This window comes from Schistocerca gregaria, chromosome 1 (genome assembly GCF_023897955.1).
Source record: "Schistocerca gregaria isolate iqSchGreg1 chromosome 1, iqSchGreg1.2, whole genome shotgun sequence".
Lineage (NCBI taxonomy): Eukaryota > Metazoa > Arthropoda > Insecta > Orthoptera > Acrididae > Schistocerca > Schistocerca gregaria.
In genome coordinates, this window is record NC_064920.1 from 731,294,304 (window position 1) to 731,317,955 (window position 23,652).

General features: G+C 44.1%; 1 protein-coding gene across 8 annotated transcripts in view; it reads left to right on the top strand.

Moving 5' to 3' along the window:
- LOC126267127 (uncharacterized) overlaps positions 1–23,652 on the top strand; it is a 308,818-nt gene that overhangs the window by 145,519 nt on the left and 139,647 nt on the right. The window lies entirely within an intron of this gene.

Sequence of the window (23,652 nt, forward strand, 5' to 3'; positions counted from 1 at the left end):
AGGTGGCTTGCGGAGTATGGATGTAGATGTTGATGTAGATATATCCTCTCTACTTCGGCCATTATCAGTTATTTTCCTGCCCAAATAGCAAAACTCATCTACTACTTTAAGTGTCTCGTTTCCTGATCTAATCCCCTCAGCATCCTCTGATTTAATTCGACTACATTTCATTATCCTTGTTTTGCTTTTGATGATTTTCAACTTCCTTCTCTACTGCTTGCCCATTCTACATATTGAGTAACGTAGGGGTAGTTTCCAACCCCGTCTGACTCCGTTCTCATCCCCTGTCTACCTTCCTCATAACTGCTGCCTGGTTTCTGTACAAGTTATAAATAGCCTTCCCAACCCTGTATTTTATCGCTGCCAACCTCAGAATTTCTAAGAGAATATTCCACTCAACATTGTCAAAAGCTTTCTCTGAATCTTTCCTTAAGCTATCTTCTATGATGAGTCGTAATGTCATTATTGCGTGTTCCCACATTTCTCCGGAATCCAAATTGATCTTCCCAAGGTGGGCTTCTACCAGTTTTTGCATTCTTGTGTAATGAATTCGTGTTAGTATTTTGCAACCACGACTTATCAAACTAATAGTTCCATAGTATTCGCATCCGTCAGCGACTGCTATCTTTGGAACTGGAATGATATATTCTTTTTGAAGTCTGAGGGTATTTCGCCTGTTTCATGCATCTTGCTCACCAAATGGAAGAATTTCATCACGGCTGGCTCTCCCAAGGCTATCAGTAGTTCTAACGGAATGTCGTCTGCTCCCGGAGACTTGTTTTGTTATAGTTCTTTCAGTGCTCTGTCAAATTCTCGCAGTATCATCTCTCCCATCGCATCCCCGTTTACTTCCTCTTCCATTTCTATAATACTGGCCTCAAGTACATCTCCCTTGTATAGACTCTCTATGTACTTCTCCCATTTATCAGCTTTCCCCATCTTTGCTTCGAACTGGTTTTCCATATGGGTTCTTGACATTCACTCAAATGGTTTTCTTTTCTCCAAAAACCTTCATAATTTTCCTGTAGGCTGTATCTATCTTTCCCGTAGCAGTATTTGATTCTAAATCCTCACATATGTCCTCTAGCCATTCCTGCTTAGCCGTTTTACACTTCCTCTCGATCTGATTTTTTAGACGTTTGTATTCCCTTTCGCCTGCTTCCTTTACTGTATTTTTATGTTTTCTCCTTGCCATAAATGTTCGATGCGATTCTTGTCGGGAAATTTAGGTGGCCAGATTATTCGCTCGAATTGTTCAGAATGTTCTTCAAACCAATCGTGAACAGTTATGCCCCACTGTCATGGCACACTGCCATCCATTAAAATTACAAAGTTATTTAGGAACACTTGAACAGTGCCTTGTTTACAACTTGGGGTTGCGCCACACTCGAATGCTACCATCAGTTCTTACCAATTGAAAAAGGGGTCATCTGACCAAGCCACAGTTTACCAGTCGTCATCCATTAAAATTACATCGTTATTTAGGAACACAGTGCCTTGTTTACAACTTGGGGTTGCGCCACACTCGAATGCTACCATCAGCTCTTACCAATTGAAAAAGGGGTCATCTGACCAAGCCACAGTTTACCAGTCGTCATCCATTAAAATTACATCGTTATTTAGGAACACAGTGCCTTGTTTACAACTTGGGGTTGCGCCACACTCGAATGCTACCATCAGCTCTTACCAATTGAAAAAGGGGTCATCTGACCAAGCCACAGTTTACCAGTCGTCATCCATTAAAATTACATCGTTATTTAGGAACACAGTGCCTTGTTTACAACTTGTGGTTGCGCCACACTCGAATGCTACCATCAGCTCTTACCAATTGGAAAAGGGATCATCTGGCCAAGCCACAGTTTACCAGTTGTCAAACGTCCAACCGATATGGTCACGAGCCCAGGGTAGGTGCTACAGTCAACGTCGTGCTGTTAGCAAAGGCACTCGCGCCGGGCTTCTAGTGCCACAGCCCATTAACGCAAGATTTCAGCGCATTGTTCTAACGGATACGTTCATCGTACGTCACACACAGATTTCTGCAGTTATTTCACGTAGTTTGCTTACCTGTTAGTAATGACAACTCTGCGCAAACGCCGCTGCTATCGGTCGCCGTCGGCCGCTGTATTGGCCATAGTGAGAGGTATTGCCTGAAATTTGGTAGTCTCGGCACACTCTCGACACTGTGGGTCTCGGAATATTGAATTCCCTGACGAGTTCCGAAACAGGGGATTAGAACACTTTCACGTAGTGACACTTGCACTGAGCATGCGGCTCTTGCGGGCCTAACCGACTTTTCACAGGCACACTAACGAGTCTAGCAGTTCCGCACGGCTGCTCGTGCCAGGTGGATCGCGCTCACACTGCACCAGTGAGCAACCACTTATGACTTCAGCTTTGCTCATTAAGGTTTTTCTTGGCAAATTTATTTTTAAGAGTGTTGCATTAATGAGAAATGACAAAGAAATTCAACAGAATGAGAACTATCACTGAAATTCAACATCTCTTTTAATATTTTGATGGTACAAAGAATTGGGGCGAGCTATTTATTACGGTCGTTGCAGCCTTACGATGGCTGTCGTTTTAGGAGGATATTTAAATTGGCAAATTTAAATGTTAAACATAAGAACATAGAATGTCAATGAACATTACTTATTTTGCTTTTCACTAAAGGATCAATGTCCGGTACCACTTTTTAAGCAACGATAATTCGAAAATAGGCTTTTAAGTTGAAGTCTGCCAGTGAGCTTCTGTGGGTGGGTTTCAGTCTCTTCTTTGGTTTAAAAAAGCAGCTAGTACGCGTAAGTCTAAACACCAACATAATCGTAGCTGCATACTTGAGAAGACGTGAAAATTTACATTGAAACAGAAGTCTACGAGGCTAACTTTACTACGAAAGTAATCGTACAAATGCCTCACTGTGGGTGCATAAGTTCTAGCTATAGTCGAATTTCCACACTGTCAACATAACCCAAAAATAAGTGAAAACAGCTAACTTTGCAAGCTAAAAAGCAGTATGGTAACTTGATCTAGCAGCAGATTCATTCTCTGAGTGTTCCTCCTGAAAACAAAAACCTATTTTCATAGTGAAAACGTTGGGAAAATTATTGAGACGTTTATTTCTCTGTTCCCATACGATGAATACTTTCTTTAGTCATATCGTTGAAAAGGGTTTTCCCAATTTTTTTCATATCGGCTTCCCGCTGTTCACCTTCCAGGTGTCCATAAACTTTTGCACAGACTTTATTGTAATGTTGCTGTAAACTGAAGTTTTTCGTTACGTTCAGAGTTCTGAAGCAGATTAATAGAACACTAAGCGTATTAAAACAACATCACATACAGTAAACGTATAGACTAGGTATCCTGTTCTGATACGTTGATCCTGATGTGCCTGACCACTTTGAAGTTCCTAACCGGCCATCCTACTAATTTTCATCCCTTTAAAAACAGCTACTCACCATTTTAACTCCTTTTTTTTTAAATTTAATACCTGTCTCTCATCTTTGGAGCGTTTGCTCTGAAGATTACAAAATGATTTGGCTGTACTCTAATCACAAGTACGTCTAAGGAATGTTTGAAGTACGGACTGCCAAAGGGACAGTGACACAACGAAAGATGCCATAGATAATTTTTTATTTCTATCACCATCTAACAGCCGGCCGCGGTGGTCATGCGGTTCTAGGCACTGCAGTCCGGAGCCGCGCGACTGTTACGGTCGCAGGTTCGAATCCTGCCTCGGGCATGGATGTGTGTGATGTCCTTAGGATAGTTAGGTTTAAGTAGTTCTAAGTTCTAGGGGACTGATGACCTCATATGTTAAGTCCTATAGTGCTCAGAACCATATGAACCATCTAACAGAAGCATCTGTACTCCAAAAATTGGTATGAACTCAAACTAGGAGCTTAAAGCGTTCCAAGTTTTCCAGGCAAATTGATGCGTAACGATGGGTAGTCAGTCGTTGGAAATCAATTACTTTACCTGTTGACTGTGTAGATATAAATTTAGGGAGATGACATGAGCGTATTGCATTGTTGGCCGGGAGGCCCCAGGCGGGGGAATTCGGTCTCCGTATTGCAAGTCCTTTCTAGTTGACGTCACTTCGGTGACTTGCGGGTCAATGATGATGAAGGACACTCAACACCCAGTCCCCTGCCGGGAGTCGAACCCGGATCCTCTGCGTGATAGGCGGAAACGCTGCCGCTACGCTACGGAGGTGGACAATTTGGAGAACACAATGAATTACTGTTCAGTACAATCAATAAGCTCCAAGGAAATAGGCACTGGTTTACAATCAGCTATGCCTACCGCTGCACCTACTCAAGAAGACTGTGGGTAGATTTTTTAATCAGAAAATTCAAGAAAAAGGCTACTCTGATTTGGAAATTACAAGAAGCCTCATATAAGCAGAAGGGAAAACGTTAGGGTGCCGATGAGTTTTAATAGGTACGTGTCTTGAAGTAACATTCATTTTTTGATAAAATGTTGAAATTCATTTTACCACAAGTTTGTTTTTGTAAGCTCAGTCCCAACCTTTTTTATCATAAATATTAACCTATTTACATGAAATTTTAGCAGGAAGTATGCATTAATATTATCGAAAATGTAATTTGTTTATTTTATGGTTCAAAAATTGTTCAAATGGTTCTAAGCACTATGGGACTTAATATGTGAGGTCATCGGTCCCCTAGACTTAAAACTACCTAAGGACATCACACACATCCATGACCGAGACAGGATTCGAACCAGCGACCGTAGCAGCAGCGCGGTTCTGGAGAGAAGCGCCTAGAACCGCTCGGTCACAGCAGCCGGCTGTTTATTTTATCATCACATTTGTGTACCGATAATCAAAGAAAATTTAAGGCTGAAATTTGAAGTAAACACTGAAAATAATTTTTAAGGTTTCTCACAAGATGACTGCACAGGATCGTTGAACTATGTCTTGTGAATGTACCTACAAAATGTGGCATGTGAAAACTGTGGTACAAGTACCGAAACTTGGTTTCCAAGAATGCCATTAAATCATATTAAAAATTCAAGACTCGAAGACCAATGAAGTTATGGACTTGGATATTTCTACATCTTTACATAACAGATACTATTTTAAGAATTGGCTGCCGTCGGTAAGGTAGTAGAAAAGTTAAATTGTTGGGTGGACTCTCCCCTTCAGCATTGCGCCGTATATACTGTATTGTATTGAGGCTACGCAGAACCTAATAATGGTCATTCTTCTGAAGGCCATTGTTTGCACATCTGCGCTACCAGTCGGTTATGCTGCGCTAGTAAAGACCACAAGGACTCCGGACGGTCCCGTTTTACAACGAATGCTCGCAGGCGGCGAAACATCATGAGTGCACTTGCTCACCTAACCGCATCCTCAACGGGTCTGCTATAGTCTACAACATGTGTCATAGAAATTAATTTTAACGTACGTTGAAAGGTTGCAAAACAGCGACCAGTCACTTTTTGTGATAATTAATTTTTGCTCATCTTCTAACAGCGGGAGAAATTATGGATTTAACTGCATATCATTTGCCTGGGTTTTCACTGCAAAGATTTTGTGTTCGTTGTCCGCCCGTACACATTCTGATTATAAGAACCTCTCAAGGAGGTTCTGCGATTATTCTCTAGAACAGGCTTGGCTTTTGAAATAGTCTTGTCAGTCTTCATTACGGAATATTTTACAAATTTCAATAGGTATTTAGCCGAGTTTGTGTCGTTTACAGGGAACACCAAGAGAAGGTGGTCTCTTTTCGTCTCGCATTAAATTTATTTGCAATATTTACAAGACTGTCAATGCTTACATTAAACTACCTTTCAGTATTTACAAATTTTTCAATGATTCTGACGTTTTCTTCGTCATTGTAACTTCTGTGCGTAGGCCACACAAGTCAGAAGTGATTTTCAATCGTCCGTAGCTCGTGGTCGTGTGGTAGCGTTCTCGCTTCCCACGCCGGGGTTCCCGGGTTCGATTCCCTGCGGGGCCAGGGATTTTCTCTGCCTCGTGATGACTGAGTGTTGTGTGATGTCTTTAGATTAGTTAGATTTAAGTAGTTCTAAGTTCTAGGGGACTGATGACCATAGATGTTAAGTCCCATTGTGCACAGAGCCATTTGAACAATTTTTTTTTTTTGAATTCCCATCAGTTTCGAGTTTCCTTAATGCTTTGTAATCGTTTCTTCGGTCTTCACTGCTAACTTTTTTCTTCTTTTCCCATCAGAGTTTAAAATTAGTCCGTCAAACTGGTGGCCGTGGTATCCTGCACCTTCTCGAAGATTTTTTCACTAATGAGTAAACATTCGGATGAACTTTTGATGTTAATGCATTTATTCCTCGGTTCCATGACGTTATTAGTGCGTGGCGCCTTCCATTGCAGTTCCACATCTCTCTTGACATATGTTCGTTATCGAGCCACTGGTCCACAAAATAGTTATAGAAGTCCTGAAGCTTTTGGTTTTCAGGGCTCCTGTCCTGAATACGCAGCCATCTACCACCCAACACTTTCAGGAGAAGATATGCTATTGCAGAACACATTCTTCTGTGATGACGTATATCCTCGTTTTCCTTAAAGGCTGGAACGAGGCCGCAACACTCGAAAAAGACTATATAAAATGAGAACTGCAGCCAGTAATCCCTGTTCCAGGAAACAAACTGTTAGCTGCTTGGACGGCGGCAATTTCGAAGTGCATCATCAGAGATACAGGATTCTATCTAGGCACGTTACTTTTAATAGCTTTAAAAAACGTTCATATGTTTCTCGCTTTTTATTTGGTAGCAAAGCGTAAACATCTGGGGTGATATTCGCTTTCTCCCAAGAACTACTAAGGTCAGCGTAAAGTATAAACAGCTGTCCACACTGATTGCTCAAACCCTTGAATGTTCCATCCATACAGAAAGATTCACAGCTTGATAGCCGCGCAGGGTAGCAGCTTGGTCTATGGACGCCTTGCCCCAGTTCGCGCGGCTCACCCCGTCGGAGGTTCGACTCCTCCCTCCGGCATGGGTGTTCGTATTGTAAGTAGCGTAAGTTAGTTTAAGTTAGATTAAATAGTGTGTAAGCCTAGGGACCAATGGTTCAAAATGGCTCTGAGCACTATGGGACTCAACATCTTAGGTCATAAGTCCCCGAGAACTTAGAACTACTAACCTAACTAACCTAAGGACATCACACACACCCATGCCCGAAGCAGGATTCGAACGTGCGACCGTAGCAGCCCCGCGGTTCCAGACTGCAGCGCCAGAACCGCAAGGCCACCGCGGCCGGCAGGGACCAATGACCTCAGCAGTTTGGTCCTATAGGAATTTACCACCCGCAGTTTGATAAACATGTTCTTCCGTTTTCACTGGCAAACACCAATATTCTGTCACTTGGTCCCCTGTTATCTGCAAGTAAAAAAATGCTATCATTATACATCAGTGAACTATTTTGGTGGGACAATATTCCTTCACAATTGGTGGGATCTTGTGTAGTTCCCATATATTTTTGCCAATGCGATATAACGATTGTTTCGCTCTTCTGTGTGATGGTAACGATGTTATTAAGTCGTAGCGTCGATTGAAGATCTGCCGTACTTGTTCAACGTAAACTGATGAAACTATAGCGTCTGTTTCTTTTGCCCGCTTCTTTTCACTGACAAAATTTTTTCGCCTTTCATTCGCTGCTTCATCTGGAATATAGACATGGTTACTTTCCCCTAAAACATTGTTTTTTGTGGATAATCTTCCTTCACATTTATTCTTCATAAAGCTTACACAATGTCAGCAAATCACTTTTTGTTTGTTTGTGTAGTCCACTATAAACTGATGCCCGTTATAAACCAATCGAGGATTCCCTTTAGTAGTCTCAGTGAACTCAGCCTCAGCCTAAAACACGGAAAGCTACTTGCCAGTAAGAGGTTGATAAAGCACTGATGCGGGATAAAGCCACACACACTATGAACTGCTATGGGGACAGAGAACTTTGTGCAGGAAATGGGCTTTGGCCATTCCCAGAACACTTTGCAGGTAGCGGTGGACAGGCTAGTGTATCATACTTCTGGAAGACACTGCCCACTTCCTACAGTGTCCTGGGCTCCATACAGATACCAACAGATTCCCTCTCTGTACAAGTGTCATTCCTTGTGAGTGCCACAAACTCCGAAGTGGAACGTCCCCTGCACCTAGTTCCAACTACTATTCCGTGTTGAAAGTCTCTTAATTTCCATCGTGCGGCCACAATCACGTCGGAAACCTTTTCACATGAATCGCCAGAGTACAAATGACAGCTCCGCCAGGTCACTGCCCTTTGATAACTTGTGTACGCGATAATGCCGCTATCTGTGTATGTGTATATCGCTATCCCATGACTTACGTAACCTCGTAGCATATACAAGAACAACTGATACACTAGGTTCGTGAGGGAAGGAAATTTTATTGCTCTTTATTCGCAATGGTCTGAAAGTGAAAGGATGGGTGTGAGGTTTTCACAGGATTTGCAGACACAATGGACAAAGTATCTAATGCATGAAAGCATTTTTTTCTCAAGGTACTGACGATAGTCAGGTATAACATGTCCGTATGGATCTGAGGTAGTATCAGATGTATTTAAGTAAAAGAAAGATCAAACATTGGCCCGAAAACATTATTTCATGTGAGTATCTGCATTACTTGTAAAACAAATGCCCAGGTGTAAGGTGGTGCTGCATGAATACAGAATAAAAGTAATACAAAAGCCTCTTCCAGCAATGGAGAATCTAAGAACAGCGAGGAAGAGATCTCATCAAATGTAGTTTAGGCCAATGTGAGAATCAACTATTGGGAAACAATATCTTCTGTGGGGGGACTGAAAAATGTGCAGAACGGATTAATAGCATATGAGTACAGAAATTGCGCAAATAATCTCGGATTTTGATCGAACTGACGTAACATTACACACGATTAATAAATATACCGCGAAATAATCGAAAAAAGATGCATTCTTTTAGATGTATATTTTTTGGACTTGTTGGCAGTTTTTAGAACCATCATATATAAATACGAAAAACCAAGTATTGTATGCAAATACTGCGGAAGGTGCCAGTTTTCTTGGAGAAATGTGCCAAGTTACCCATAGGCAGCCGTTCCTCCATTTCTTCGCTGCATTTTGGAAAGCAGTTGTAATAGGTTGTGACCAGGTTACTGTACAAGGTAGGCTTCCTAGTTCTTAATGCATGGCGTAGAGTTTCTGAGTGGCACGGATTTATGCAAAAGTACACTACTGGCCATTAAAATTGCTACACCACAAACATGACGTGCTACAGACACGAAATTTAACCGACAGACAGAAGATGCTGTGATACGCAAATGATTAGCTTTTCAGAGCATTCACACAAGGTTGGCGTCGGTGGCGACACTTACAACGTGCTGACATGAGGAAAGTTTCCAAACGATTTCTCATACACAAACAGCAGTTGACCGGCGTTGCCTGGTGAAACGTTGTTGTGATGCCTCGTGTAAGGAGGAGAAATGCGTACCATGACGTTTCCGACTTTGATAAAGGTCGGATAGTAGCCTATCGCGATTGCGGTTTATCGTATCGTAATATTGCTGCTCGCGTTGGTCGAGATCCAATGACTGTTCGCAGAATATGGAATCAGTGGGTTCAGGAGCGTAATGCGGAACGCCGTGCTGGATCTCAACGGCCTCGTATCACTAGCAGTCGAGATGACAGGCATCTTATCCGCATGACTGTAACGGATCGTGCAGCCACGTCTCGATCCCTGAGTCAAAAGTTGGGGACGTTGGCAAGACAACAACAATCTGCACGAACAGTTCCACGACGTTTGCAGCAGCGTGGACTATCAGTTCGGAGACCATGGCTGCGGTTACCCTTGACGCTGCATCACAGACAGGAGCGCCTTCGATGGTGTACTCAACGACGAACCTGGGTGCACGAATGGCAAAACGTCATTTTTTCGGATGAATCCAGGTGTTGTTTACAGCATCATGATGGTCGCATCCGTATTTGGCGACATCGCGGTGTACGCACATTGGAAGCGTGTATTCGTCATCGCCATACTGGCGTATCATGCGGCGTGATGGCATGGGGTGCCATTGGTTACACGTCTCGGTCACCTCTTGTTCGCTTTGACGGCACTTTGAACAGTGGACGTTACATTTCAAATGTGTTACGACCAATGGCTCCACCCTTCATTCGACCCCTGTGAAACCCTACATTTCAGCAGGATAATGCACGAGCGCATGTTGCTGGTCCTGTACGGGCTTTTCTGGATACAGAAAATGTTCGACTGCAGCCCTGGCCAGCACATTATCCAGAGCTGTCACCAATTGAAAACGTCTGGTCAATGGTGGCCAAGCAACTGGCTCGTCACAATACGCCAGTCACTACTCTTGATGAACTGTGGTATCGTGTTGAAGCTGCATGGGCAGCTGTACCTGTACACACCATCGCACTGTTTGACTCAATGCCCAGGCGTATCAAGGCCGTTACTACGGCCAGAGGTGGTTGTTCTGGGTACTGATTTCTCAGGATCTATGCACCCACATTGCGTGAAAATGTAATCACATGTCAGTTCTAGTATAATATATTTGCCCAATGAATACCCGTTTATCATCTGCATTTCTTCTTGGTGTAGTAATTTTAATGGCCAGTAGTGTAGTTGTAGCACGCTATTGAAAGACGTTAATTATCTTTTCTTCAGACCATTTAAATACTTTGCGTCCTCTTTCGTGAACTAATTTTGTATCAAATTTCTTCGGCAGTGCTCAGGCGATGTGTTCGTCTAGACCTCGCCTAGAATAGCTACTCCTCAGTAAGTGCGAATAATTAAACTTTCACTATGCTGTCCCTTGTAGCTATTCCATTCGTATGAACGTATTGTAAGACGCACAGTAAGTCTCACAAGTGACAACTGTATTATGTAAATGTCTTTGATTCTTAAAATATATATATATATATGTCAGACTCGTGCCATTCTTACTAACGTCAATTTCAGATTTTTGTCTGCCTTCTACACCTAATATTATATGAGCTACACTACTTTTTAGCACTATTTCAAATTCCCGGACCTTTTAATGAGCGAGTCGGCAGTTCACCACTAGAATTTTAATAATTTCACATGTAGGATGATGGGAGGGGGGAGGGGAGGGGGAGCGGAAGAATTTCTTCTCGTCGTACACTACCATCGTGGCTATCCAACGTATAACATTTATGAGGCATGTCAAACAGAACGATTTCCTCCTTTGTCATCAAGCATGAATTCCGAAAACATCAATCATGCAAAAATCATGGATTCAAAAGTGATACAAAGATGGGTAAATTGTTTTAAATGTCTAGAAACGTAAAAAAAAGGCGCAGGAAAGTAATATCCAATAACTACAACGTCAGTGTATCTCAGTTGAAATCTGTCAATTTACACAAATACCTGGGTCTAGCAATTTATGGTGATATGAAATGGAAACATTACACAGGCTCAATCGTAGGAAAAGCAGGTGGCAGGCTCCGATTATTGGCAGGCTACTGGGAGAGTTCAGTAAGTATACCAAGGAAGCAGCTTACAAATTACTTGCGCGTCTCATCTAAGAATGTTGCATATTTGTGAGGCACCCTCACCAGACAGGGTTAACGAGATGTACGTGTACAAAGGAGGAAAGCACGAGTATTCAAATGGCTCTGAGCACTATGGGACTCAACTTCGGAGGTCACCAGTCCCCTAGAACTTAGAACTTCTTAAACCTATCTAACCTAAGGACATCACACACATCCATGCCCGAGGCAGGATTCGAACCTGCGACCGCAACGGTCGTGCGGCTCCAGACTGTAGCGCCTAGAACCGCTCGGCCACTCGGCAGTGTGTCACGGAAATTATGAGAAACCTGATCGGGTAGACAGCGAAGATATAGGACATCTGCCGTGCAAAAGCCTAGTTGCCAAGTCTCAAAGAACAATTTGAAGTGATGAACGGTGAGATATTCTTTGTCTCCCTACATATCGCTGCCGTGGCGACAATGGAAACAAGATGAGGCTAATTATGGCGCCCCCACAGAGACAAATAGTTTTCTGTTGAGGGCAATTGTAGCTGAAGTATCCATATTCAGAAATAAACTGCTTTGAGATTTATTTGAACGTTTAGAACAATACGACCGGTTCCGTGATATGAAATCACATCTTCAGGTGTACGTCTACAATATAGGAAACGTACAGCCGACATTGTGATAAAAAACACACCTGTTCAAAGTACTTACGGGCATTCAGCCAGGTTGAATTTTCGACAACTGCCGATATTTCGGCGGATGCACACTCCGCCATTTTCAAGGCTTAACTGCAACGACCAGACGAAGTGCAGAAAACACGAGAGCTCGGTTCTGCGAGTTTAACAGAAAAGATAACACACACCAAAACAAAAGCCACCAAAGATGAACGAAGTCAGAGCTATCGATAGTAAGAAACTATGGACTGGTAGTTGAGGAAACGTTAACTCTGTCCCTATGTTTTTTAACAAGTGAAAGAGCAGGATTCCAGGCCGAGTTTAAACAAAAGCCTCCATCCCTATTCACAAGGTTGCTAGCCAATTTAATTTCAACAGACTCCTTAATCACACTATCCCAATAGCCGGACGTGCATGCTAATATCTCGGTATTATTATACCACATGGGGTGACCAGTGTCCAAACAATGTTCGGCAATAGCAGATTTGCTAGGCTGCTGTAGTCGCGTGTGCCGTTTATGTTCAATACACCGGGCCTCCACGGTCCTGATGGTCTGACCAATGTATGCCATGCCACAGCTACAAGGAATGCGATAAACACCTGCCTTACGTAAACCAAGATCATCCTTAACGGACCCCAAAAGCGCTTTAATCTTAGATGGAGGTCGGAAGACACATTTCACATTGTATTTCCGTAAAATACGACCTATCTTGTTTGAAGTGCTTCCTACGTAGGGCAAAAAGGCAATAGATTTAGGAGTCAACTGAGAATTATCATCAGTCACCTGGCGCACAGTTGGTTGATATCGCAGCGCCCGTTCAATCTGTCTTTCACTATACCCGTTGTGGCGGAAGGTAGCCTCAAGATGGGCCAGCTCAGCAGGCAAGGTCTCAACGTCGGAGATGACATGTGCCCTGTGTACCAGGGTACGAAGTACCCCTTCACGTTGGGCCGGATGATGACAACTGTCCGCCTGCAGATACAAGTCAGTGTGAGTACGCTTCCTATAAACTGCATGTCCCAACGATCCATCCACCTTCCTCCTAACCAAAACGTCAAGAAAGGGAAGGCAACCATCCTCTTCCACCTCCATGGTAAAACGAATGTTGGGGTGGATCGAGTTTAGATGTTCTAAAAAGGCATTCAAATTCTCCCTGCCATGCGGCCAAACAACAAAAGTATCGTCAACGTATCTGAAAAAACAGGCAGGTTTCAATGGCGCCGACTCCAATGCACGCTCCTCGAAGTCTTCCATGAACAGATTTGCAATCACAGGAGATAACGGGCTACCCATCGCAACTCCATCTGTCTGCTCGTAATACTGGTCATTGAATAAGAAATACGTGGACGTCAACACATGTCGAAACAAATTAGTTAGTTCCAGTCCAAACTTCACTTCAATTAACCGCAACGAATCAGACAAAGGAACACGAGTAAAGAGCGAGACCACATCAAAACTTACTAACATATCAGAGTCATTCAACTGCATTCCCTCCAAACGCCGTAAGAAGTCAGCTGAGTTCTTAATATGATGTTCACAACGTCCAACTTGTGGGCTTAACATTGAAGCAAGGTGCTTAGCCACACGATATGTTGGAGCACCGATATTGCTGACTATGGGGCGGAGAGGGACCCCCTCCTTATGTAGTTTCGGAAGGCCATATAACCTGGGGGGAACAGCACTATAGGTGTTAAGACTCTTGATAGTGTCCTGTGGCAAACCACTTTTCTTCAGGAGGTTGTTGGTCTTCCTCTCAACGCTTTTCGTGGGGTCAGCATCGATCCTGCGATACGCTGAGTCAGATAATAAGCAATTCATCTTTTGTACATAGTCATGTTTGTTCAAAACAACGGTGGCATTGCCCTTGTCCGCAGGTAAAATGACAATGTCCGGATCAGCTCTGAGAGAGCGTAAAGCAGCCCTCTCCGCTGATGTCACATTGCTCTTGGGTGGACGAGCCCTAGTCAAAACACGACATGTCTCCCTCCTGGCATCCTCTGCATCAACAGGAGGTAGTTTGCAAACTGCCTGTTCAATCGAACTGATAAAATCCACTACCGGCAAACTCTTCGGTGTTGGTGCAAAATTTAAACCCTTCCCTAGCACGGATAACGCTGCGTCGTCAAGGGATTTCTTTGTGAGATTTATCACAGAACGTTGGGAGATAGGATCAGCCTCCGAGCCACGGAAACGTTCAAACTTAGCCAGATGTCGAGCAGTGACAGAACGATATTCACAATCAGCCTGGGTCCATGAGGCACCGTCCAACCAATCCCATGTAAATTCAGACATGGGATTGGTTGGACGGTGCCTCATGGACCCAGGCTGATTGTGAATATCGTTCTGTCACTGCTCGACATCTGGCTAAGTTTGAACGTTTCCGTGGCTCGGAGGCTGATCCTATCTCCCAACGTTCTGTGATAAATCTCACAGAGAAATCCCTTGACGACGCAGCGTTATCCGTGCTAGGGAAGGGTTTAAATTTTGCACCAACACCGAAGAGTTTGCCGGTAGTGGATTTTATCAGTTCGATTGAACAGGCAGTTTGCAAACTACCTCCTGTTGATGCAGAGGATGTCAGGAGGGAGACATGTCGTGTTTTGACTAGGGCTCGTCCACCCAAGAGCAATGTGACATCAGCGGAGAGGGCTGCTTTACGCTCTCTCAGAGCTGATCCGGACATTGTCATTTTACCTGCGGACAAGGGCAATGCCACCGTTGTTTTGAACAAACATGACTATGTACAAAAGATGAATTGCTTATTATCTGACTCAGCGTATCGCAGGATCGATGCTGACCCCACGAAAAGCGTTGAGAGGAAGACCAACAACCTCCTGAAGAAAAGTGGTTTGCCACAGGACACTATCAAGAGTCTTAACACCTATAGTGCTGTTCCCCCCAGGTTATATGGCCTTCCGAAACTACATAAGGAGGGGGTCCCTCTCCGCCCCATAGTCAGCAATATCGGTGCTCCAACATATCGTGTGGCTAAGCACCTTGCTTCAATGTTAAGCCCACAAGTTGGACGTTGTGAACATCATATTAAGAACTCAGCTGACTTCTTACGGCGTTTGGAGGGAATGCAGTTGAATGACTCTGATATGTTAGTAAGTTTTGATGTGGTCTCGCTCTTTACTCGTGTTCCTTTGTCTGATTCGTTGCGGTTAATTGAAGTGAAGTTTGGACTGGAACTAACTAATTTGTTTCGACATGTGTTGACGTCCACGTATTTCTTATTCAATGACCAGTATTACGAGCAGACAGATGGAGTTGCGATGGGTAGCCCGTTATCTCCTGTGATTGCAAATCTGTTCATGGAAGACTTCGAGGAGCGTGCATTGGAGTCGGCGCCATTGAAACCTGCCTGTTTTTTCAGATACGTTGACGATACTTTTGTTGTTTGGCCGCATGGCAGGGAGAATTTGAATGCCTTTTTAGAACATCTAAACTCGATCCACCCCAACATTCGTTTTACCATGGAGGTGGAAGAGGATGGTTGCCTTCCCTTTCTTGACGTTTTGGTTAGGAGGAAGGTGGATGGATCGTTGGGACATGCAGTTTATAGGAAGCGTACTCACACTGACTTGTATCTGCAGGCGGACAGTTGTCATCATCCGGCCCAACGTGAAGGGGTACTTCGTACCCTGGTACACAGGGCACATGTCATCTCCGACGTTGAGACTTTGCCTGCTGAGCTGGCCCATCTTGAGGCTACCTTCCGCCACAACGGGTATAGTGAAAGACAGATTGAACGGGCGCTGCGATATCAACCAACTGTGCGCCAGGTGACTGATGATAATTCTCAGTTGACTCCTAAATCTATTGCCTTTTTGCCCTACGTAGGAAGCACTTCAAACAAGATAGGTCGTATTTTACGGAAATACAATGTGAAATGTGTCTTCCGACCTCCATCTAAGATTAAAGCGCTTTTGGGGTCTGTTAAGGATGATCTTGGTTTACGTAAGGCAGGTGTTTATCGCATTCCTTGTAGCTGTGGCATGGCATACATTGGTCAGACCATCAGGACCGTGGAGGACCGGTGTATTGATCATAAACGGCACACGCGACTACAGCAGCCTAGCAAATCTGCTATTGCCGAACATTGTTTGGACACTGGTCACCCCATGTGGTATAATAATACCGAGATATTAGCATGCACGTCCGGCTATTGGGATAGTGTGATTAAGGAGTCTGTTGAAATTAAATTGGCTAGCAACCTTGTGAATAGGGATGGAGGCTTTTGTTTAAACTCGGCCTGGAATCCTGCTCTTTCACTTGTTAAAAAACATAGGGACAGAGTTAACGTTTCCTCAACTACCAGTCCATAGTTTCTTACTATCGATAGCTCTGACTTCGTTCATCTTTGGTGGCTTTTGTTTTGGTGTGTGTTATCTTTTCTGTTAAACTCGCAGAACCGAGCTCTCGTGTTTTCTGCACTTCGTCTGGTCGTTGCAGTTAAGCCTTGAAAATGGCGGAGTGTGCATCCGCCGAAATATCGGCAGTTGTCGAAAATTCAACCTGGCTGAATGCCCGTAAGTACTTTGAACATAGTTTACGCCAGGAGAAGCTCAGGTCACAAAAACACACCTGTCCTAATAATCTATACTCTGTGACAACCAGTATGGAATACTCACACATCAGTAAAACTTTTAAGCCCTGATATTGGAACGAAGGAGAATCAACCTTCTTAAAATTAAATACTGTTACCCGGAGCACGCAGGGCTTCGCAATTGAAACTGACCAGTTGAAAAACTGACATGTTAAGAGCACCTTTACCTACAATGAAAAGTGCAAAGTAAGAAAACAAGAAAAGGTAAAAGCCCCAGCTAGCAACACTGAAAGCCCATGGTCAAGAAAACTGACTTCATACCAGGAGTGACCAGCAGTGTGGCCCTGCACGGCGAGGCGCTGTAGCGTTGCTGTCCGCCGCTTACTGGTATGGAATGAGTTTTCTTAACCACGGGCATTGTGTTGCTAGCTGGGGCTTTTTACCTTTTCTTGTTTTCTAATCTTACTCTTTTCATTGTAGGTGCACGCGCTTCTAACGTGTCAGTTTTTCAGCTCGTCAACTTGAACTATGGCGCCCTACTTGTTACGGGTAACAATATTTTATTTTGAGAAGATTGAGTCCCCCTTCTTCTCGTAGCAGGACTCAAATGTTTTACTGACTTGTGAGTATTTCGTATTGGTTGTCATAGAGGATACATGATTACCATAGGTATGTTTTTCATCATAATGTCGGTTGCAGGTCTTCTATCTTGCAATGTATATCTGAAGACGAGATTTGACATCACGAAACCGGTTGTGTTCCTGTAGAAGTTCATATGCAGTGGAAATCGCTTTATTTCTGAAACACACATAGAGACATGTAGGCAGGAATCCTTCCCTCGCCCCACCAGGTGGCACAAAGATAATTACTCTCTGCAATGCGCTTTAGAGTGGATTTCAAAGTGTGCACGTATCCTAGATATGATAAAATATCGTTAACGCGTTTTCACTGTTCTTAAAATTATGCATCTCTTTCTGGTATTCCTTCCGCCGCTCGGCACTGTGACTGAACACAACAGAAACGAACACTACAGTCTGCCAGGTCTCAGTGTAACGCATGGTCAGAGATTTTTTTTTTTTTAAAAAAAAGGATTCTTGGCTCGTGCAGTTGGTCAGCTGCCAAAACATTGATCTTAGAGTTTTATGTTTCCAGTATTTTATCTTACATCTCTGGGAGCATGAAATTGGCGTCATCTTTTAATTTCTTATCAAGAATCCTCACAACATTCAACGGTATTTCGGCAATAGTACTGGATGGTCATATTTACTTGTTCTAATACATACAAATTAAACAGGTCTCATGTATGTCACGGGCTGCCTTCTATGTGTCGCGGTTAGCTTCCGCTTTTTGGGAGCAAACTACATCAAACATGTATCCCCATAGTCATTAGTCTGGCAAAATCGAATAAGCTCCTCTCGGTCTTTAAGACGCAATAGCTGAGTTACTATTTCACGAATTCGACGGCTGTCGCCGGCTCTTCTTCGGGTATTAGAACTACTGATTTCCGGAGGCATGGCCACTTCCTTCAATGCACGGAGCTGCGGAGTCCAGAATTTTCCACACGTGGCCCGAATTTTACGCACGCACGGTACAGCTATCTGCCGTGCGCTGCCTGACTCGCCTTTCCGTGCTTACGAGAATTCAGCCCTTTATTGGATAAAGCTTCCGTTTCGTGCATAGAAGAAGGAGGGATTGCCATTTCCAGAAATCAATAGTTTTAACTCCTAATGACGATGACATTGACACCTGCTGAAAGCTCGAGAATTGTAATTTCAATGGTTTTGTTCGAAAAGTGAAAGGATTTTACTTACATCTAACCAGTCCTTAGTTTACATCTCAGCCTCTTTCTGTCCAACATTTCATCGACTCCACTGGCTTCTAGCCGCTTGAACGAGTTGTATCACTGATAGACGTATGCCTACATCGACTATACCTATTTCTACTACAAACATCTAATTTATCCCTAGTATTACGTCAACAAATAATACCTAACAGTCCTACGATTGTGTGAGTAACTAATGCTGAACTTAATTAATGCTGATAGTAATATCCTTTATAACCAACGACAGCGTGGTTCTGGAGGCGCCTTGTGGTCGTGTAGTAACGGTAATAGTAGTAGTAGTAGTAGTAGTAGTTTTATTTATCCGTATTTCACTTTTACATGGACAGTGGACATACCTTGGGATTACAGATTGTAACAGAAACAACACAATTCATATATACAGGCATTTACACAGGCCCTACTTAAATTTCAAGTTTGATAAGGACGAAACAGGTAGTTGGCCGTAGCCTTCTAGGAGGAACCAACATGGCGTTTGCCTGAATTTATTTAGGGAAACCACAGAAAGCCTAAATTAGGATGGCCAAATGAAGACTGCTGTTTCTACCCTCCCGAAAACAAGGACAGTATGCTTAAAACAGTACTACTTAATTCTGTTTATCCCTAGCGTAGAATAATGTTTTCCAAAGAAATTATTTAATAATGCAAATGGCTAGTGCTACACTGTTCATTTATTTCTCACTCCCTGTCACTGTACACACTATACACACATCGTTTCGTAACGTAGCATTACACACACCATCAGCTGACGTCAGGAGATAGTGACATTATTTGCTTTCCATTCTGTGTGCCTCAGCTTGCCATTTGCTAATCTGAAAAAACTGAGTCAAGAGCCATCTATAACGAGCGACTTATTGAGCTCGGAAAGATGATAAGTTGTTAGCAGTTCTTAGTGTCTTCCAGAAAAAAAGCAATCAAAGAAAATAAGTAAAAAGAGGTAGGGAAAGTGTTACGTTAAATAATAGATGTTTTATCATAGTTATTTGTATTATTTGTTTGTCTTACAGTTTTCATTAAACTCCTATTCTGTGTTTTCTAAGTAACCATTCACTGTATGGAATGTACGCTTAACAGGTTCTTTTTAATTACCTTCTCAAATAAGGTTCTTTTAGTAATCTCTTTAAACTCCTTGGACAGTTTGTTGTACAGTTCTATTCCGTGGTAGAAAATGCTATTTCGAGTTGTATGTTTATTCTTTCTTGGTAAATGTAAGTTCAGTCTAGATCTTGTTCCATGGTCGTAGACAGAGCTGTTTGTGCTCTAATGATCAATTGTCATTTTTTTATATTTACTCATATGGTGTCGTTAAGCAACCCAGATCTTTACAATGAGTTCAATTTCTGTTATTTATTATTATTATTCTAATGGCCCTTTTCTGTAGTTCGAGAACTGTATTCATATTTTGGGAATTTGTTCTCCATAAAAGAATTATGAAGCTAAAAATTGAGGGTACATATGAATAGTACTCTGAGGTGACAAAAGTCACTGGATACCTCCTAAAATCGTGTCGGAACTCCTTTTGCCCGTTGTAGTGCACCAGTTCGATGTGGCATGGACTCAACAAGTCGTGGTAAGTCTACTGTTGCCTTCCATAATTACGAAAGTGTTGACGTTACAGGTTTCTGTGCACAAACTGACCTCTCGATTATGTCCATAAATGTTCGATCGGATTTCTGTCGAGCCATATGGGCGGCCAACTCATTCACCCGAACTGTACAGAATGATCTTCAAAGCAATCGCAGACAGTTGTGACCCTGTGACACGACATCTTTGTTTGGGAACAAGTCAGTGGTCTGCAGACAACCATTTCCAGTCAATAATCGGTTCAGTTGGACTAGAGGACCCAGCTCATTCCGTGTAAACGCAGTCCACACCATTGTGGAAGCACCAACGGTTTGCACTGTACTGTTGCGACAGTTTAGGTCTTCGGCTTAGTGGGGTCTGCCCCACACCCGAGCCCTACTATCATCTCTTACCGACTGAAGTAGGGACTCATCCGACCAGGCCACGGTTTTCCAGTCGTCTAAGGTCTAATCTACACTCCTGGAAATTGAAATAAGAACACCGTGAATTCATTGTCCCAGGAAGGGGAAACTTTATTGACACATTCCTGGGGTAAGATACATCACATGATCACACTGACAGAACCACAGGCACATAGACACAGGCAACAGAGCATGCACAATGTCGGCACTAGTACAGTGTATGTCCACCTTTCGCAGTAATGCAGGCTGCTATTCTCCCGTGGAGAAGATCGTAGAGATGCTGGATGTAGTCCAGTGGAACGGCTTGCCATGCCATTTCCACCTGGCGCCTCAGTTGGACCAGCGTTCGTGTAGGACGTGCAGACCGCGTGAGACGATGCTTCATCCAGTCCCAAACATGCTCAATGGGGGACAGATCCGGAGATCCTGCTGGCCAGGGTAGTTGACTTACACCTTCTAGAGCACGTTGGGTGGCACGGGATACATGCGGACGTGCATTGTCCTGTTGGAACAGCAAGTTCCCTTGCCGGTCTAGGAATGGTAGAACGATGGGTTCGATGACGGTTTGGATGTACCGTGCACTATTCAGTGTCCCCTCGACGATCACCAGAGGTGTACGGCCAGTGTAGGAGATCGCTCCCCACACCATGATGCCGGGTGTTGACCCTGTGTGCCTCAGTCGTATGGAGTCCTCATCGTGGCGCTCACCTGCACGGCGCCAAACACGCATACGACTATCGTTGGCACCAAGGCAGAAGCGACTCTCATCGCTGAAGACGACACGTCTCCATTCGTCCCTCCATTCACGCCTGTCGCGACACCACTGGAGGCGGGCTGCACGACGTTGGGGCGTGAGCGGAAGACGGCCTAACGGTGTGCGGGACCGTAGCCCAGCTTCATGGAGACGGCTGCGAATGGTTCTCGCCGATACCCCAGGAGCAACAGTGTCCCTAATTTGCTGGGAAGTGGCGGTGCGGTCCCCTACGGCACTGCATAGGATCCTATGGTCTTGTCGTGCATCCGTGCGTCGCTGCGGTCCGGTCCCAGGTCGACGGGCATGTGCACCTTCCACCGACCACTGGCGACAACATCGATGTACTGTGGAGACCTCACGCCCCACGTGTTGAGCAATTCGGCGGTACGTCCACCCGGCCTCCCGCATGCCCACTATACGCCCTCGCTCAAAGTCCGTCAACTGCACATACGGTTCACGTCCACGCTGTCGCGGCATGCTACCAGTGTTAAAGACTGCGATGGAGTTCCGTATGCCACGGCAAACTGGCTGACACTGACGGCGGCGGTGCACAAATGCTGCACAGCTAGCGCCATTCGACGGCCAACACCGCGGTTCCTGGTGTGTCCGCTGTGCCGTGCGTGTGATCATTGCTTGTACAGCCCTCTCGCAGTGTCCGGAGCAAGTATGGTGGGTCTGACACACCGGTGTCAATGTGTTCTTTTTTCCATTTCCAGGAGTGTATATGGTCACGAGTCTAGGAGAAGCGCTGCCGGCGATGTCGTACTGTTAGCAGAGGCACTCGCGTCGATCGCCTGCTGCCATAGCCCATTAACCCAAATTTCGCCGCACTGTCCTAACTGATAAATTCACCATACGTCCCACATTCATTTCTGCGGTTATTTCACGCAGTGTTGCTTGTCTCTTAACACTGAGAGCGCTATCTTCCCTCTGTTTTAATTGATAACGAGACGAGTGTTGTTCGTGTCTTAAAATTTTGTGCCGTGTCCGGAATTCTTCCCAAAATACTTGGTGTGCAACCTTAATGTGTCACAGAGTGGCTGGGACACGTATTGTTTCTAAGTCGTCATCCAGCCACGCTTATTTGTCTCTTTCTTAAAAGCATCTTTACAGGTATTTTCGCCATGATTTCATTTAGTTATCCCGCTGTGTCTCGCTGGGGTCTTATTAAGGGCTTTTCTTAACCTCACCCTCCTAGTGTTGCTTTACGTTCCGTGTGGTGGGATCAAACGTAGTTTACCAGTTTATTGATCCTTCCGTAGATTATGAAAATCTTCTTCAGTATAACACTAATGCAAGGGTGCTGATGACCTAGCTGTTTAGCGCCCTCCACCATAAATCACCACCACCATCATCTACGCAAACGGTATTGCTCTCGGTCGTTCAGTAAGGCCGCCTGCCACTGTTTGTCCGTTGTGAGAGATAATGCCTGAAATCTGGTACGCTCAGCACACCCTTGACACTGAGGAACGAGGAATACTGAATTCACTAACATTTCCGAAATGGAATGTCCCAAGCATGTATCTCCAACTACCATTCCACGTTCAAAGTCTGTTAATTCCTGTCGTGCGACCATAATCACGTCGGAAATCTTTTCACATTAATCACCTGAGTACAAATGACAGCTGCATCACGTGGAACTGGACGAAGAACTCTTGTTCCTCCGATGTATGATGGAGTTCGCAGCAAATTCATGTTTGCTGCCCATGATTGTGGTGTGTCAAGCGTCTTCATTCAGGACTGTCTTCACGCCGCCCCAAATGACAACTCTGCCAATACATCGCCCTTTTGTACCTTGCCTACGCGAAACTACCGTCATCTGTATATGTGCATACCATTATCCCATGACTTTTGTCACTTCAGTGTGTTGTTGTTGTTGTTGTCGTCTTCAGTCCTGAGACTGGTTTGATGCAGCTCTCGATGCTACTTTATCCTGTGCAAGCTTCTTCATCTCCCAGTACATACCGCAACCTACATCCTTCTGAATCTGCTTAGTGTATTCATCTCTTGGTCTCCCTCTACGATTTTTACCCTCCACGCTGCCCTCCAATGCTAAATTTGTGATCCCTTGATGCCTCAGAACATGTCCTACCAACCGATCCCTTCTTCTTGTCAAGTTGTGCCACAAACTCCTCTTCTCATCAGTTCTATTCAATACCTCCTCATTAGTTGTGTGATCTACCCATGTACCTCAGTGTACGTAAGCAAAAGGCGCTGGATGTTACACATTGATGACAAGACTGGGCAAAACATTCTGATGACAGTTAGCAATTATCTATGTGTCTTCAGACCAATTCAACATAGAATCAACATTCATTCCTAGAAACATCGCATTTGTTACGCA